The sequence below is a fragment of the Rattus norvegicus genome, chromosome 8 (assembly GCF_036323735.1).
Source record: "Rattus norvegicus strain BN/NHsdMcwi chromosome 8, GRCr8, whole genome shotgun sequence".
NCBI lineage: Eukaryota > Metazoa > Chordata > Mammalia > Rodentia > Muridae > Rattus > Rattus norvegicus.
The window spans coordinates 122,850,076-122,863,662 of NC_086026.1; positions in this window are offsets into that span (position 1 = coordinate 122,850,076).

A 13,587-nucleotide genomic window follows, 5' to 3' on the forward strand; every position below is an offset into this window, starting at 1 on the left:
CACATTGGCTTGGATAGGAAGGAGCCTAGCAAATGACTGATGGTTGCCTAGCCAGTGGCTGGCACTTGGTGGGTTCCTGATTTGTGCACATCGAGAAGGTCCCAAGGAGGAAGTGGAGAGCAAAGCCACTAGGAAATGGCTTGAAGACTGGGCTGGGAGGTTGTTTAACGGATGGAGGGCTGGTAATGAGACTCCTCAGAACCTGCACGGCCAGCACTCCTACAGCGAGATGGGAGAACCCCTGAAATCTGTGGCCTCATAGCCTGGTTTATGCAAAGATGAACAGTAGGACACGCTGTCCCAAAGCAGCTGGAAGGCGAGGACAGACACCTGATGTCGTTCTCTGACTTCCGCGTGTGCACCATGACGCACACGCATGGGTACTCACACACCTACCCACACACAAACATATACGCAGAAGCATACATTATATACACACAATGTACAAATAAATAAGTAAGAAAGACAGGCTCTCAGTAGTACAGGCTGTCTGTGAACTCACATGATAGAGCTGGGGATGGCCTTGAACTTCTGACTCTCCCTCTTTTATCTTCTCAGAGCTGAAGTTAGGGATGGAAGCTCCCACATTAGGTTTGTGCAGTCGCCAGGGCATCATGAATGCTAACCAAACACTTGCCATCTGAGCTATGCCCCAAGCCCCCAAAGCTGCCCCCTTTTAAAGGCATTTATTTATAGGGGATGTGGGGATGTGTGCACGCCACAGCAGGGCAAGCTGCTCTTAAAGAAAATCTGCGTTGACATTCATTATTTTATTTATTTATTTTTATTTAATGTGCACTGGCGTTTTGCCTGCGTGTATGTCTATGAGGGTGTCAAATCCCCTGGAACTAGGGTTACAGACAGTTGGGAGCTGCCATCCGGGTGCCGGGAATTGAACCTGGGTCCTCTGGAAGAGTAGCGAGCAGCCAGTGCTCTGAACAGCTGAGCCATTTCTCCAGCCCTGTCCCTGACACATTCCTAGCTGGCATCGTCTCGATGGTTTATCATTCTCTCTCTTTTTTTTTTAAAAGATTTATTCATTTATTATATATAAGTACACTGTAGCTGTCTTCAGATACACCAGAAGAGGGCATCGGATCTCTTTACAGATGGTTGTGAGCCACCATGTGGTTGCTGGGAATTGAACTCATGACCTCTGGAAGAACAGTCGGGTGCTCTTAACCGCTGAGCCATCTCTCCAGCCCCCTCATTCTCTCTTTCTGTTACGAATGTCTCGACTTAAGCACCATTTACTCTTGATTACTGCTTTGCCAGATATCACCTGGTCGTATGAGTCGGGTCTAACTTCTTCCCGTTTCTTTTCAAATATCCTGTGCTGTGTCCTTTGGAAGGTTGGTCTTAAATGATTGGCAGATGAACAGATCAATCAACAGACTTGTTTCACAAGCATTCATAGATAGTCTCCTCTCTGAATGGATGAGTTTAACATGTCGACAGAGAGATACGTGCCGCATTATGTCTGTAATATGAGATGTCTCAGCTTTGAATACACAAATTTAATGAGATCACGGTTATTATGAATGATATTATGGGATTGGAGAGATGGCTCAGTGGTTAAGAGCACTGACTGCTCCTCCAGAGGTCCTGAGTTCAATTCCCAGCAACCACACGGTGGCTCACAACCATCTGTAATGAGATCTGGTGCCCTCTTCTGATGTATCTGAAGATAGCTACAGTGTACATACATAAAAATAAATTTAGGGGTTGGGGATTTAGCTCAGTGGTAGAGCGCTTGCCTAGGAAGCTCAAGGCCCCGGGTTCGGTCCCCAGCTCCGAAAAAAAAAAAATTAAAAAAATTAAATGGTATTATGTTCCTCCTTTTTTCTTTACTATTTAAGACATTTTCTGTAATATGCCTCCAGCAGTTTTATGATACCTAGGTATAACTCTGTCATTTTTAAAGATTTAATATTTTAAGAATTTATTCATTTTTGTTTTATGTGTATGGATGTTTTTCCTACATGTGCATCTGTGTACCGTATGCATGAATGGTGTCCCTGGGAACCAGAAGAGAGCGTTGGGTCCCTGGAACTGGACTTGCAGGCGTTTGAACCCATGTGTAGGTGCTGGGGATCTCTGGGAGACTCGTCAGTGCTCTCAACCACCGAGCCATCTCTTCAGCCCCAAGGTTTTATTTTACTTAAGATTTATTTATGTTATGAGTAAGCTATTTGCATATGTACCTGCATGAAAGACAAGGGCGTCAGATCTCATTACAGATGGTTATGACCCACTGTGTGGATGCCAGGAATTGAACTCAGGACCTCTGGAAGAGCAGCCAGTGCTCTTAGCCACTGAGTCAACTCTCCAGCTCCAAGATTTTATTAAGTGTGTGTGTGTGTGTGTGTGTGTGTGGTTGGGGGTGAATGCGCCTGACAGCAGTGCCGGCGGATGCTGGAAGAGGATGTTGGATCCCTGGGAGCTGGAGTTACAGGTTATATAGTAACTAATATGGAGGGTGGAAACGGTACTGGGTCCTCTGCAAGAGCAGGATGTCACGCACTTAGCCCCTGAACCCTTTCTCCATCTCCATGTTTGTCCTGCTTGGCTTTATGCCTTTTAGATCTGTGAGACTGTGTCTTTCGACAACTGAAAAAGATTCTCAGTGATAAGTCATGCCCACTCTCAGCCTCCCTCACTGACACCCAATACATTTTTCCCAATCATATGCCTTGAACAACATTTTTCCCAATCATATGCCTTGAACAACATTTTTCCCAATCATATGCCTTGAACATTTAAATTCAAATACATAAATTCACCTCATATCTCTCTCTCTCTCTCTGTCTCTCTCTCTCTCTCTCTGTCTCTCTCTCTTTCTGACATAGGGTCTTGGATAGTCCTGGCTGGCCTTGGACTCCCTAAGTTCTTAAAGATGACCTTGAAATCTGATCTCCCTACGTCCACCTCTGGAGTTCCCAGCTTACAGACACGAGGCACTATGATCAATTTAGTCTTTTAAAAATTATACGTACCAACTCATAATGACACATGCTTCTGATGTTGCATTTCTTACAAGATAAATGAGTTAATCTTAACTTGCATAATTAAGAACTTGAACAAGTCAGCGTTATAAGTGGGGCAAAGACATTTTGGGATTAGAGCAGAAGGCCTTTGGGGGCAGACAGCATCATTTTGCCAGAGGGCTTCTAACATTTGAAGCTTTTTTTTTCTTTTAAATTATTTTGAGTGTGTTTGTTTGGTGTTTGGTCTTCGTGGACAGGGTGTCATTTCGTTGTCCCCTCTGACCTATGAGTTTATCATGCTCTCATCTCAGCCGCAGTATTGTGATGGCCTCTTCCTAGGCCCTGTTCCTAGATGATAATTATTTGTGTGCATGAACTTTGAGGGGAGGGGAGGTACGTGTATGTGTGTGCTCATGTGATACATGAGTAGAGGCCAGAGGACAGCCTTGAATGTCATTATTGGGTGCATTTTATTTTTGAGATCTGTCTCTCATTGGCCTAGAATTTAATAAGTGAGTAGGTTGGCTGGTGGGCCATGGGCCCCAAGGATCAGTTTGCCTTCATTCCTCTAGCCCTGAGATCACATGCAGGTGCTACTAAGCTGTGGGTTTTTATTTTATTTTATTTTACTATATGTGCATGTGTGGGTTCGTTTAAGTGAGCACAGGTGTCCTGGAGACTAGAGGTGTCGGATCCCCTGAAGCTGGGGGTACAGGAAGTTCTGAGCCGCCTGACATGGGACCTGGGAACCAAACTTGGGTCTTTTGGGGGAGCAGTCTAGTGTTAACTTTTGACCATCCCCCAGGCCAGGTCCACCCTTTTATGTGGACGCTTGGCATCGAACCCCAGCCCTCACGTTTGCCCAGCAAGCACTTTGCCTACTAAGCCATCTCCCCAGCTCGGGGGAATTATTATTATTATTATTATTATTATTATTATTATTATTAGTTCTTTTTTTTCGGAGCTGGGGACCGAACCCAGGGCCTTGTGCTTCCTAGGCAAGCGCTCTACCACTGAGCTAAATCCCCAACCCCGGGGGAATTATTTTTAATTCTCTGTTCATACTATATTCCCCTATATCACTGAAAACCCCCTACTACACTCCGCTTGCTCCAGTGTTCAGTCCACACCAACACTTAAGTAGTCTAGACTGCGTCCTATTCGCTGCAGCGGGGAGCTTTCCCGTCAATAATGGCGTCCTTCTTGCTACCCTCTCCTCTCTGCTCCCAGAGGCACACATTGCACATTTGTGTGAAATGTGGAGTTAGACTTTGGGTTTTTTTTTTTTCCCCCTGTGCAAACGAAGATAAATTTCCAAAGCTGTCAAGCCCCTACGAAGCAATCCTTTTATTTGCTCACTCGTTCCGGCAGAGGCAGGCAGGGCTGCTAAAAAGTCAGCAGACAGGAAAAGATGTAGCGTTGAATCACGGCGGAATGAAGACCAGTGGGCTTCGAATCCTTCTCCCAAGAATCCCCTCCTCTTCCAATAAACAAACACCAGCCTGGCCACCTTTTTAATGGGCAGCCTGGAAGTAAACCGTGGGGGAGGGGTGCGGCGAAGGGGGTAACGGACGCCAAGCATGCCTACCAGTCTGAGAGGGGCGCCGATGCCGGCGATGCCCTCTGCAGGGCTTGATCAGGCTTTGGTCAAGCGCTTGGTGGGGTCCACAGAGACTGCATTCCCATGGCACTGCCTGGTGCCCTGCTGCCCCTTCTGGTTCCAACCATGACTCAGCCCTAACGTTGGGTTACCTTTTGCACTGTGTGAGCCTCCCATCTTCAGTCGCGTTTGTGACGTTTGTGACGGGGTCAGAAGAAGGTGTTAGATCTCCCTAAACTGGGTTTACAGGCAGTTGGGAGCAACCTGAACTCAGGACTGGGAATTGAACTTGGGTCCCATTTAAAAGCAGCGCGTGCTCTTAAGCATGGAGCTAGCTCTCCAGATCCACTTTTACACTTAGATAGCTATGCCTATCCTCTTATTTTCAGATGATTCAGCTAATTGTTAGTGATTTGTTATCTCGGCAGTAAGTGGATTTGGCCTCCAGTGTATAATGTTAAAAAATATTGGGGTTGGGGATTTAGCTCAGTGGTAGAGCGCTTGCCTAGGAAGCGCAAGGCCCTGGGTTCGGTCCCCAGCTCCGAAAAAAGGAACCAAAAAAATATATTATATTTCGTTGCATATACAAAATTAAACAATAAACTGAGGTTCCAAATGAATTCACACGTGTTTAAAGTACACAAGTTGATCCAGACAGGGTAGCACATACTTAAATTCTCAGCATTTGAGAGCTGAGACCGAGAGATTGCCACAAAATTCTGGGTCAGCCTGGGCTACATCCTGAGTTCAAGGCAAGCCTTGACTACACAGCAATTTCAAGCAGACATGGCTTGCACATCCAGACCCTGTTTTAAAACAAACAACAAAATCAGTCAAAGCTGCCAAGTGGTGGAATACAGCTTTAATCCTAGTAAGAAAGGCTGGTATTTGTCACGAGTTTGAGACCAGTCTTGGTGACATAGTCAATGCAAGGCAGCCAGGGCTACATACACATCATGACCCTGTGTCAAGGAACCAGAAAAATAGGAACCAATGTTGAACAGGCGTGACCCGCGTTCACTTTCAGTTTGCCCTCTTCCTCCGAGCTATTTAAGATTTGTTTCTGTATGCAGGAACCCACATAGGCCAGAAGAGGGCGACAGATCCCCTGGAGGTGGAGTTTCCGGGGGTTGTCAGTTATCTGATGTGAGTGCTGGAAACCAAATTCAGGTCCTCTGCAGGCACACCCAGTGCCCTTACCGACTGAGCCATCTCTCTAGCCCTCCTTTGAACTATTTAACGCCGTAATTAATTCCTCTAGCCCCTCTAACCTTCAGTTCACCCTGTGGGTTTCCTTTGTACTATTTTGGCTTTTTTGTTTGTTTCTTTTTCCCTCAGTTTAGGTAATCGTTTCCCCCCCCCCTTTTTTTTTTTTGCAGTGTCGGGGATCGGATGTAAAACCTTCACACGCTAAGCAAGGCCCCTCCGCTGAGCTACACTGACATTCCTTGGATTTTGAAGGGGGATTCTCTGTGTAACCCAGGCTGGCCTTGACTTTTCTGCCTTGCTATTTTTCATTGCAAACACGCTGACATGCGACAGCTAATGGTCAAAATGCACAACTTGCTTCGGGTTAAGGCTTCTCTGCTGCTCTGGCAAATTTAACAGTGTGAGGTGGTAGTTACCACTGAGTCACTGTGGCAAAGGAATGAGAGAAAGGCTTGCTTTGGCTCTCTGCTCTAGAAATTTCCATCTACCTAGGCAGGGAGGGCAGGCTAGCCCACTGCGTAGCAGAATGGGGGTGTAAGGTAAAGGCATTCGCCCCATAGCAAACCAGGAAGCAGAGCCCAAGGAGAAACCAGGGGCAGGTGTGACTTGTAGAAGCCTGTCCCTAAACAGATTCTCCCAGCTACTCCCTACCTCCCAAAGGCCCAGAGCTTCCCGAAACAGTCTATGGGGACAAGCATTCGAATTGTGAGTCTGTATGTAGAAGGGAGGGGATATTTCAGATTCAAACTGTAGGAGGCACTCTAAATTCAGGAAAGAGATGGACGGGAGGGAGGAGACCTGTGGCCACCAACAGGATAAGGAGCGGCTCCTTAGAAGTCACCTTCGTTAGCATTCTGTCTAGGCTCCACCCATAGCTACCTGGCAACAGCTAACACTTAACCTGACACTGTAAAAGGGACTGCTTGCTCCCTCCTCCCTCTCTTGCTTTCTTGCTCTCTTGCCCTCTTGCCCTCTTCCCCCCCACCTCCCCTTGTCCCTTCTCTCCCCATTCCCCTCCCCTCTCTCTACATGCTCACTGTCAGCCTCTCCTCATCCTCCCCTCTCCTCTCCTCATCCTCCCCTCTCCTCTCCTCATTCTCCCCTCTCCTCTCCTCTCCTTTCCTCTCCTCTCCTCCCCTCTCCTCCCCTTCCTTCCTTCCCCTCCCCTCCTCTCCTTTTTCTTCTCCTCTCTCTCTCTCTCTCTCTCTCTCTCTCTCTCTCTCTCTCTCTCTCCCTCCCTTTGTCTCTACTACCCTCTCATCTCCCCGCCCCATGTCCTGAATAAACTCTATTCTGGCTGGTCCCTCAGGGGGAAGGGATGCCTCAGCATGGACCCTCGGAGGCACCCCCTTGCCCATACTTCACCACATCTACACAGAGCATGTCCCCCCTCTCTTTCTCTTTCTATAAACACATCAACCTCTGCCTTCACTGGGCTTTGTGCAGCAGAACCAGAACCAGAAATCACACAAAGGAATGTTTAACCCTCGATAAGTTGGTGACGTGCATTCTCTCCTGGCCAACGTTGAACCCCTCAAGCACCTCTTCTCAAGGAGATGGGAAGGACCGTGTGCCTGTGCTGGGGGTGGAGTCCAGGGTGGCTTTGTTCATCTGACATGTGTCCTGGGTTCAAGCTCAGTACTTGCTCAGCCAAGGAGGGTGGGAGTGGGGGACTGGAAGGGGGAGGTGGAGGACCAAAGGAAGGGAAAAGATAAAGGCAGGGAGAATACCTTTGCTAAGATTCACTACAAAGCCCGTGTCAGCACAGATCTCAGATGCACGGTTTTAACTCTGCAGAGCCTTGGGAGGGTTTGCTGTGTCTGGTACGAAGACAACCGTTCCTAGAAACAAAGATTTGGGCATGAAGACGGACAAACACATGTATACCAGTGGGCACAAGAGGACCAGTAATCCTTGGGCTATCTGGGGTCAGTCTTGGATAGATAGCCCCTAAGAGGGCTGTCGCTGTTGCTGGCCCCTACAGAGGGGTCAGTGAGAAGGTCAGCTTAATTGTTTCTCAAAGCAAGGCTATGTTTCACTGGTTAATTTGTGATCTCTAAAGTCCCCTTTTGGTGATGATGATGATCACCATCATCATCATCATCATCATCATCATCATCATCATCATCATCATCATCATCATCATCATTATTTATGTGAAGAATGGGAGTGCCCGTGAGTGTAGGTGCCCACTGGAGCCAGCGGCATCAGATCCCCTGGATTTGGATCTGGAGTTAAAAGGTGAAACCTGAGTTCTGGACCCCTGCAAAAGTCATACACACTTTTAACCACTGAGCCACCTCTTCAGCCTGCAAGATCTTGTTTTTAAATAAACACAACCTCTACCTAGGCGACATTATGATGTGTGTTAAAGGAAAGTGACCACGGTCCAGAAATGTGAAAGGAGGCCCCAAGAAAGTTGCAAATTAAATCAGGAAAGCCAGAATTAACCACAGGCTTTAAATACCAGAGCTGTCCCTCTCAGGACCATCTGCATTTCAACAAGAAAGGAAGAAGACGACAGGATACCATCTGGAGCCTGCAGGGGCTTCCTGAGAGACTGGGAACTTCCCGGGATCCCTGAAATACCAGCACAGAAACAGCCAGGGACAAAACCCACCCAGAAGTAAGACTCCTGAGTGCGCCAGGCCTTCTCTTTGGCAGCCCTGACCTGCCTGCCTTCCAAGTCCAGATGGGGCTTCCTTTGGGGTCCAGTGTTCAGCACCCCTGTCTGAGGACTCATCCCTGCTCTGAGGATTAGGCTCTAACCCTGTGCTTATACAAAAGTCTCCTGCCACCGGCAGCCTGCAGGCCAACAGCTTCTCCCTGGATGGTTTCTTTTAGTTAATTTTTAAAAGAGGCAGGGGAGGTAAATTGAGGGTTGGGAGGCAGGGAGCAGTCTTGGCAATGACTGGGGTCCAGCTGCAAATCGGCTTCAGACCCCAGAGCAACTTGAAAGAAGCCCAGTGTCCACAATGGCTCTTCAGTGCCCGCCTGTGTTTACCCAGGACCTAGCCCACAGCCTCGGGGGCCTCCAAGGCAGCTCACAAGTAAATGCCACATTGTGCTCTGGGTTTTTTTAGTGCTTTCGGTAGCTGGTAGCAAGATGATTTGTAAGGCTGCTGCACATCAAACGGGTCTGAAATTCTATATTGGCTGCTATAGCCCAGCTCTGCAGGCACACGAAGCCTTCCTTCACTTAGCGAAAACACACAAGATGTGCCTAGGCCTGCAGTAGCCACAGAAGGCAAAAACACATGGCAATGGGCTGTGTCCTATAGAGCAGACCCTGAGGGACTGGGGAGACAGTACAGTTGGTAAAGTGCTGGGCAGTCAGAAGGACCTGAGTTCAAATTCCAGTCACCCTTGTGAAAAGCCAGCCACAGCGGCGACATGCAAGCAATTCCAGTTCTGGGGAGGTAGAAACAGGAGGATCCCTGGAGTTGGCTGGCCCGCCGGTCTAGCTAAATGATGGACTGTGGTTCAATGAGAAACCCTGTCTCAAAATATAAGGTGGACAGCAACTGAGAGAGACACTGGACTCATAGATAGGTGTATATGCACGTGTGCACACATGCACGCACGCACACACCACACACACACACACACACACCACACACACATCATACAAACACACACCACACACACACACACCACACACACACACCACACACACACACACCACACACACATCATACAAACACACACCACACACACACACACCACACACACACACCACACACACACACACACCACACACACACACACCACACACACACACCACACACACACACACCACACACACACACACACACACACACACACACACACACACACACACTAAGTAACGAATAGATAAATAAACATTTGAAAATTCTGAAGCCAGAGCTACCCAGCTATGCCACTCCTGAGTGTCCACTGGATAGAGCCTAAGACAGCTTACTGCAGAGACACCTGAGTATTCACGTTTACCACAGCGCTGTGACCAAGGTAAATGATTGGCTTAGGAGTTGAACAGATGAAGGATTTATGAATGAAGAGGGCGTGGCACACGCAGTGTATTAGCCGCTTTTCTCATTGTTACGGCCAAGTACTCAACAAAAGCAGCTGAAGAGAGAAAGGTTGATTTGGGTTCATTCTGCTGGAAATGGGCACATCAGCTGGGTTTCATATGTGTGTGTGTGTGTGTGTGTGTGTGTGTGTGTGTGTGTGTGGTATGTGTGTGTGTATGTGTGGTATGTGTGGTATGTGTGTGGGTTTGTGTGTGTGTATGTGTGATATGTGTGTGTTTGTGAGTGTATGTGTGTGTATATGTGTGTATGTGTGTATATGTGTGTGTATGTATGGTATGTGTGTGTATGTGTGTGTGTTTGTGTGCTTGTATGTGTGATATGTATGTGTATGTGTGTATATGTGTGTTTATGTGGGTGTGTGGTGTGTGTGTATGTGTGGTTTGTGTGTATATGTGTGTGTATGTATGGTATGTGTGTATGTGTGTGCTTTCGTGATATGTATGAGTATGTGTGTGTAGTATGTGTGTGCATGTGTGTATGTGTATATGTGTAGTATGTGTGTGTATGTGTAGTATGTGTGTGTGCATGTGTGTGTATGTGTAGTATGTGTGTGTGCATGTGTGTATGTGGGATATGTATGAGTATGTGTGTGTATATGTGTAGTATGTGTGTGTATGTGTAGTATGTGTGTGCATGTGTATGTATGTGTAGTGTGTGCATGTGTGTGTATGTGTGTATGTATGTGTGTGTGTGGTGTTTGCATGTATATCTGTCCTATGTAGACACGTGGACACATGCGAATGCCGGAAGTGGATGCTGGTGTCTCCCTCCAGGGTTTCCCACTGACCCTCCAGTGCACTGGTTCAGTCAGGGCAGCTGGCTGCCCAGTGAACTCTGGAGATCTTCCTGGCTCTGTCCCCAGGAATGGGATTAAAGATGACATCACCACCCCTGGCTTTTACATGGTGCTCAGTTCTTCTTGGTCGCCCACCTTTCGGTCCCAGACCTCAGCCATGAACGGCACTACCCACCTTAAGGATGGGTCTTCTCAATTAACTTAACGTAGCAGTTCTCTCAAGGACACATCCAGAGATTTGTTTTCTAGGTCAATCTAGATCCTGTCACGTGAACAATGGATCCCACCACCAATCTGCACAATGGAATGCTAGTCATCTACAAAGAATGAATGGCGGGGCTGCAGAGAGAGCACAGCACGTAAGAGCCACGTGATGCTCTTCTAGAGAAACTGAGTTTGGTCCCCACTGCTCAATTCCAGCAGCTCAGAACCACCTGTGACTCTGGCTCCGGAGGACCTGCTGCCCTCTTGTGGCTTCCTTAAGCAACTGCATGCATGTGGTACACACAAATAAAAATATTTTTATTAAAAGAATCAAATGTCGAAAAATGGATGAAACTGGAAACTGTCACATTAAACTCAGTAAGCGAGGTTTAAAATAATACCACATTTTCCTCATGTGTGAGTCATAGAATTCTTTATAGCTGTGTAAAACCATATCTATACATCTACATATAAATATATAGACATACATACGCATATATGATATGACATCAGGAAGGGGAGGGGAGGGGAAGGGAGGAGACTAACAGGGGAGGCAGAGGGGAGAAGAGAAGAAAAGGAGGGAGCAGGAGGGCAAGACGGTCAAAGTACCTGACAGGCCAGAGACAGAGCTGCTCTGTGACCACAACGCCATGCACAATGAGAATATGCCAGTAAAAGAAAAAACATGTCCTTGCTCATGCAACTTAAACAAAAGCAAGCAATCCAGAAAGGATGTGCTCTCCGTCTTCAAGAACATTCATGGTACCTTACCGAGGCAGGTGAGACAGATGGACCGACAGCTTAAATGTTCTATTCTGGAGCCAAGTTACTGAGCTCTACGAGGCTGTCCTGTGGGGGCAAGGTGTGGGAGGGGCCATCTGTGGAGGGAGTGGGGCTTAGTTACCAGGAGGACTGCTCGGTGGAGACGCTGCCGACACTGAGTCTGAAGTGGCGGGGTGTAGAGCCAGAAGGACTATGGGAGACAAATCTTCAGTGTTGTGGAAGTCACCTCCCTCATTCAGCAAATCTTTGACAACCAGTACACATCAGTCACCAGGATAGAAGTGGTGTAGACCCTCCAAACCACAGAGAGATCTTAAGACCCCACCCAACGGTGTGGAACGGGACAGACCCATAAGCATAATCACAGTGGACCAGCTGTGCAGGCACAGGGTGTCCCACGTGGCTTCTTGTCATATACACTGCTATGAACAGGCCCATTGTCCTTCCTGTGGTTTAATTATCTTTTCTCCTCCTCCCTCTTGCCCTCTCTCCTTCCCTTCCTTTAAAATGTATTTTTGTTTGTTTTGCATATGTGTGAGTGTAACCTCGTGTGTTTGGGTGATCATGGAGGCCAGGAAAGGGCATCCGATTCCTCAGAGCTGGAGTTACAGGCGATTGTGAGCCGCCCAACCTGAGTGCTGGGAACTGAACCCCAGTCCCTCTGGAAGAGCAGCAAGCACCCCAAGCTGCTGGGCGTCTCTCCAGCCCCTTCACGTCTGTAGTGCTGCGGATTGATTGCCGTGCCTCCCGAAAAGTAGGCGGGCACTTGGCCACTGAACTGCTTAGTTGACCTGCCTCTCTTTCATGTTTGACTTTGAGCCAGAGCCTTACTAAGTCTGGTAAGCCAGCCTCGAACTCAGCTCTCTCGATTTACCAGCGCCCGAGTTGTGGAATTACAGCCATGCACTGCTATGCCCAGCTCAAAGCAAAATCTTTGGAACGGTGAACTTCCCATGGCAAGGTCTAGGCATCCCTCCTCCTATGGTGTGAGTCCACCAATGTCTACTCTTGGGAAACAACCAGTGAATCAGGCTTACTTTACAGAGTTAGGGGTGAGGGTCACAGGCTGGAGCATAGGTGGCCTTAACATGGCTGCACTGAAGGGTCTGCGCTCAGCTGAAGGCTCTTCCATGGCTGTGTAGATGGAGCTCCTTCCGGTGTTTCCCTCCACTGACTTCCTCTAACCCCTCTCAGAGACCCCAAGGTGTTGTGCAGTTGGGACAGACTTATACACAGCTAATTGGGAGGAGTGGCTGGACACTCAAGCGAGGGTCCCAGGACACTCCGTGTCCTCTCTTTTCAGGTGGGGAGGGCAAGAAGCCCAGCTGGGATCCTGGGGGATCCAGCCTAGGGGATCCTGAAGATCGTAGAGGTCTAGCTCTGAGGAGAGCCCAGTATGATCCTCATCTGTGAGTATAATATTGTGGGGTGTTTATTCCTGCTGGGCGCATGCAGAGTTGTGGTGGGAAGCCAAGGGGAGCAGAGACCTAAAACAGAGGAAGCATTTGGCGATGAGATTGGGGACAGGAGACGAGCAAGAAGGAAGTGCAGGGAGATGGTGAGCAATCAGAACAAAGCACAAACCAAAAGGGGAAAAAATGGTGGACTTGGAGCCAGGAGGATGGCTTGGGGAGAAAGAAAACCTACTGCTCTAGCTCGGTGTCACTTTACACAAACCCGATGTCATCTCAGAAGAGAGAACCTTGACTGAGGAACCGTGTCCATCACACTGGCCTGTAGCCACGTCTGTGGGGCACTTTCTTCGTTGCTAATTGATAGAGGAGGGTCCAGTCCACTGTGGGTGGTGCCATCCCTAGGCAGAGGGGCGTGGGCTGTATAAGAAAGCAAGCAGATGGAGCTTCGGGATGGGCACTGCATACATGACGGCAAAACACCCATAGCAAAAATTAAAAAAAAAAAAAAAGAAAGAAAGAA